The 6,000-nt window shown below is 39.3% G+C and overlaps 1 protein-coding gene across 4 annotated transcripts in view; it reads left to right on the top strand.

Annotated features, from left to right (window-relative positions):
• Positions 1 to 6,000, top strand: part of LOC123751167 (substance-K receptor) — a 118,887-nt gene that overhangs the window by 53,169 nt on the left and 59,718 nt on the right. The window lies entirely within an intron of this gene.

Below are 6,000 nucleotides of genomic sequence, written 5' to 3'. Positions count from 1 at the left end.
ACCAGCACCACAACCACCAGCACCACAACCACCAGCACCACAACCACCAGCACCACAACCACCAGCACCACAACCACCAGCACCACAACCACCAGCACCACAACCACCACCACCACAACCACCACCACCACAACCACCAGCACCACAACCACCAGCACCACAACCACCAGCACCACAACCACCAGCACCACAACCACCAGCACCACAACCACCAACACAACCACCAGCACCACAACCACCAGCACCACAACCACCAGCACCACAACCACCAGCACCACAACCACCAGCACCACAACCACCTCCACAACCACCAGCACCACAACCACCTCCACAACCACCAGCACCACAACCACCTCCACAACCACCAGCACCACAACCACCAACACAACCACCAGCACCACAACCACCACCATCCCTCTTCTACAGCCATCAGCCCCCCTCCTCCACAACCACCTCCACAACCACATCCCTCTCCACCACAACCACCAGCACCCCCTCCTCCACAACCACCTCCACAACCACATCCCTCTCCACCACAACCACCACCACCACAACCACCTCCACCACAACCACCTCCACAACCACAACCCATCTCCACCACAACCCCTTCCACCACAACCACCAGCATCACCACTACTAACGCAGCCATTACCATCTATAACATGCCCTGCTGCTCACCAGGTTCACCCATTAACGATATCATATATAATATTAATGCCTCTGACACACACCTTTTGTCGGATATCATATTCCTATTTTACTGGGGGGGAAGGAATTGTCAGGGGGAAAGCGCCAAGCCATTACGACTATATAACAATTGTAAGGGGGTCAGGATAAGGATTTGGGATGGGACGGGGGGAAGGAATGGTGCCCAACCACTTGGACGGTCGGGGATTGAACGCCGACCTGCATGAAGCGAGACCGTCGCTCTACCGTCCAGCCCAAGTGGTTGAGCTACTATATTAGGAGCTTCTGATTATTTTTACTAGCAATATATCATTACTTCTTCTACCACTAATAATAATTCGTCCGTAATAGTACAAAAATCACCTTTATAATCCTCCAAATAATCCTATTAACCGGTGGTACTATACTTGTGTGAAAACCAATTAGCGGATGTATCCAAAACTCAATCAACTTCGTTAAGCGGTAAATCAATGTTTATCGTATTTATTCAACAACTATTTATACTTAACAAAATGAGCGAAACATTCTGGATATTGCGCAGTATTACGTGACGTTTCAAAATTGTGGCGGCGTCCGTAACTCGTTAATCAAGGAGGTTTTACACCTAAGACACTGGAGTTGCAAATCTTGTTTCGAAATGGATTGTAAAAGTGCAATTATTGTTTTTGTATTGCATGGGAGACTCTTTTCTCTGAGCGTCTAAGCACGTATATTCGTGTCCTGAGATTCTGTTGTGGGGTCTCACGACACGATATATTCGTGTTCTAAACGACTGAAGTGCGAGGTATATAAGGCGATATAGCCGTATGCTGAGTCGTGGGATATTACAACGCTATGGCTCGTTTTCTAATTGTTAAATCTCTCTCTCTCTCTCTCTCTCTCTCTCTCTCTCTCTCTCTCTCTCTCTCTCTCTCTCTCTCTCTCTCTCTCTCTCTAAAAAGATGTTGAGGTTATGTTATGTATAATTAGCAGTTCAAAATCTGATAAAAAAACTCTATGGAAAACAAAACCTTAATCTCGAACTTCATAGGAGTCACTTGTAGTTGTAGCCAATTACATAGCTAGAAATCAAGCCAATTGTCCACCCTAGGAGCCTAGTTATGTGTCTAGACAAAAATCTAGTCTTAAGTCCAGTCTGAAGTCTTAATCTACAAGTCCAGCCTGAAGTCTTAAGCCACAAGTCTTATCAAAGGTCTAGCCATGAATCTCACCAAAATTCCACTCAAGAGGTTGTATAGAGTTCATGATCTCGACAAGGCTTTCATTGACAGATTAAATGGCCAATGGTGGGAAGCCTTTTAATTAGCTGGTGCCGACTTTGAACGGGGAGTCATAGCTGTGATCCCCATTGATTGAGGAGGCCAAGTCTGTGGCTGTGGGAGTGAGACATAGAGGAAAATTGGAGACAGACAGTGGTCAGGAAATTGGGATTCACCGTGTCTGTGGGAGAGTGTAAGATTCACTCTTGTCTGTGGGAGTGTAAGATTCACACTGTGAGAGTGTGAGAGCCTCTGTGTTGTCTGTGGGAGTGTGTGTGTGTGTGTGTGTGTGGAGGGGGGACTCTCCCTCTCTGTGGGGTTCTGAGAACGACTCGATTTGTTGGAGCCTGTAAATGACAAAAGTCTTTACTGTTGGAGGAAAGACTGGATGTAACAGAGTCCCTTTGGCGTCTTGCACTGTGGTTGGTGCAACAGGAACGGTGAAGTTTGCACGGTGAAATTTGGATAATGTACCGTGAAATTCACAGCAATTGTGTCACAGATATTGTATGGGATTCCCCAGTTGTTTTAAATAATTTTTTTCTCTTTTTCTTGTAGGTTTAAACAACTGTATTCCTTGTCATAGTTGTTTTAAATAAGCGTATGGCTTGCCGTATGTATTTTAGTCAAGTATATGGTTTGCCATAGTTGTTTTAACCAAGTGATTGCCATAGTTGTTTGAATCAAGTGTATAGCTTTGCCTAGTTGTCTTAAACAAATGGATGGCTGGCTCTAATTGTTTTAAACAAGTGCATGGGTTGCCCCATTTGTTTTAAGCGAGTGAATGACTGCCACATATAATGTATTTCATTGTAGTATTTCAGCAGCCTGATTGGTGGCTTTTAATCTATTACTGAATCCAAATGGAACAATTTGTTTCATTAGATACCAACTCTTATGAATATACCTTTACGTAATGTTCCTTTTGAATAGAGGATGTTTATCATTTAGACTTAGATTTAGAAGCTATATTCATATGTGATTCATGTAAATCATTATCCGGCTTGGAGCTGATGTGATGAGATGTACTACTGTAGGAAAAAAAATCATAGTTTGTAATTGTATCGGTGAGACTTATCGAGTTAAAACATATATGAAACTATTGGATGAGTTACCCGGCTGTGCCCGGGTCTCGCTCTTTTTCTCCCCTCTCTATTCAACTGTTTTCATGTGTCCTTTCTTCTCCTCTCTTCCTCTTCTCCTTTTCTCGCCCTCTCCCTCCCCCCCTCCTCTTATCTCTTCCCCCTTTCTCCTTTCAAGTCCTCCAACGTTATTTAAACTACTGTTTTTAATGGAATGTTGCAATAACGTTGTTAAAACGCGTTTTAACTACGTTATGTGTAAGTTGGGCTGTTACGATCGTGGGAAAAACCTAGTTAAAAAAACTATTGAAAACGAAACCCTCCGCATTTCGGCCTTCGTAGGAATTACTGGGATTCGAAATAGGAATCGTTCTATCTTAAAGAAGCTTGTGGCTGAGGCTCTGACTGGCCTATGACACTCCCACACCCCACACTTCTCATTGTGGAAAGTTAGGTGAGACTATCCCGAAGTGTCTGGCCTTCAGCCTCGGACAGACCGAAGGATCTCTGTAAATATATAAAATAATAAAGAGATTATAATTTGAAGGATCACTGATAAAAAACTATAATGATTGATTGTTGATTTGAGATGTCTCGTGTCCTCTCTGGGATGCTTGAGAGACCGTATGTTGACAAGGGATGACAAGGAATGTTGACAAGGAATGTTGACATTCTCAATCGACTTGAGAATGGTCCAGGACGGACCGAAACGTCGTCGTCCCTTCACCTTCTAGTGTGTGGTCTGGTCGACATACTTTAGCCACGTTATTGTGACTCATCGCCTGCATGTTGACAAGGCTTTTAAAGTGAGAGCAGAGTGGTAGTAAAGAGGCTGTAGGTAGTCTCAGATATAAAGAGTAAAGATATCTTTAATTATTTATACAATTATCATTGATATGATCTAACTTGTAACATTACAGTGATAATGTCAGTTACACAAATTAGAAAAAATCACTAACAGTAAACAAATACAAAATATGATAACAATAAACAAATACACAATATGATAACAAAACAATGTATCATAAGCAAGCAAACACTAATAAGAAAATATAATTATCTGCAGTTAACAAATAAAATTAAATGAATTATTAAGATTGATTACAGCTTGCCTTAATGGCCGATAAGTCCTCTTGACTATTTAAATATTTACAGCATTAGTCTTAATTTTTAATGGGAAATCCACTCTGCTGGCATCAATTTCTCGATTTATCCGCACTGCACACCGGTCTTTTCCTGAGAAATATTCGGTTTAGGGTTAATCCCGTAACCGGATGCCAATTATGAGCTTAACAAGGTGAGTGATAACTCACACCGAGGTCAATTTCAGTTGGTTATTGATGGAGGAGGAGAAGGAGGAGGAGAAGGAGGAGGAGGAAGAGAAGAGGAGAAGAGAGCAGGAAGAAAAGAACTCCAATTGATTAATGACTGCACAGCAATAGGTGTGTCTGTGTGCCTGTATGTGCTTTAATTAGTATTATTTGGTGTCTGTGAATCAACCTGTCAACCTACACCCTCTTGTCTGTCAACCTATACCTCCTGCCTATCAACCAGCTGTCAGTGCCATCATGACTCCTGTCAACAGTGCCATCCTGCTTTAGAAACTTAGTACAATGTACCTTCGGGATTCAGGCCCTTCTCCAAACCAGGAAACCATAGGTTTCTTCCGTGTTTTTTAATCTGAAAGATTACATTGAAAGATAAAAAAAGAACCAATGATAAATTAGCAAATAATTTGTAAAGTGTTCGATGTGTTGAAGTGCCATAATCTCGTCGAATTAATTATTTGCTCTCTTTAGGTGATTAAGGTATTGAAATTACTCTTTTCGTGTACAGGGGTAAAGAAATATTATTAATAATGATAAAAAGTATATAGTAAAATATTATATTACAAATAATAAAACTATAATAATAATTCTAATTCTAATTCTAAAGCTAATAATACAAATAAACAATTACGTTAATAACTATGATAAAAATAGAGTATTAGTAAAGCTTAAAATGTTATTGATAATATTCATAAATTATAATGACAAATTATTAAAATTACTTAGAAAGAACAATAAAGAAAACAATTATAAGTATAAGTAATACTACTACTACTACTACTAATAATAATAATATTACTATTAAACACGTAAATCACAATAGCTTGATATATATTAAATGAACAAATCCACAAGGGATTTCGAACCATTATCAAGACCCTTGTGGATTTACTATTAATAATAATAATAATAATAATAATAATAATAATAATAATAATAATAATAAAGACCTTTCTGAAACTCTGCAGCGTTTCCAGGCAGAAATATTCCATGAGCAAGCACTGTAGACCCTTGTGTGGGCTGTCTATTGGAAGGTAGCCGAGTCTAACTCATCAACTTTCCATTTAAAGGCAAGCTTGTGTTGGCATTACTCCTTCCATTCTCCTGCAGGTAAATTGAAGGGTGGAGATTGTGGTCACTTGTGGAGTTCCATGTCTTTTTAACTTATTCCCTCAGAGAAGCTTTTACTGGACCTTGCAGGCATCTTCCACTCTGGTTCTCGTAAATAATATATTAAAGTTTGCAGATTTGGTGCTATTCTTCATATTTCCAGGGCGTGTGTGTTGTAATATACCTCTTCAGTGTAGAAGTATAGCTTACCAGGTGTGTCTTGTATATATATATATATATATATATATATATATATATATATATATATATATATATATATATATATATATATATATATATATATATATTATTAAATATGACCGAAAAAGTAAGATTAATAATTCTAACACGAATTTTCTCTATCTTTCTTACATTTCTTTTCACTGTTGATGGTAATTAAAAGATTAATTCTCCAAAATTCATTTTTATTTCTAGTCTGACGCGACACTTGAGCGCGTTTCGTAAAACTTATTACATTTTCAAAGACTTTAGTTTACAAACACACAACTGAAACTGAATAGAGGTTACACATTT

Source organism: Procambarus clarkii, chromosome 15 (genome assembly GCF_040958095.1).
Source record: "Procambarus clarkii isolate CNS0578487 chromosome 15, FALCON_Pclarkii_2.0, whole genome shotgun sequence".
NCBI lineage: Eukaryota > Metazoa > Arthropoda > Malacostraca > Decapoda > Cambaridae > Procambarus > Procambarus clarkii.
Note: the sequence above shows the minus strand (reverse complement) of the source record. Positions and strands in the feature narration are given on the sequence as shown.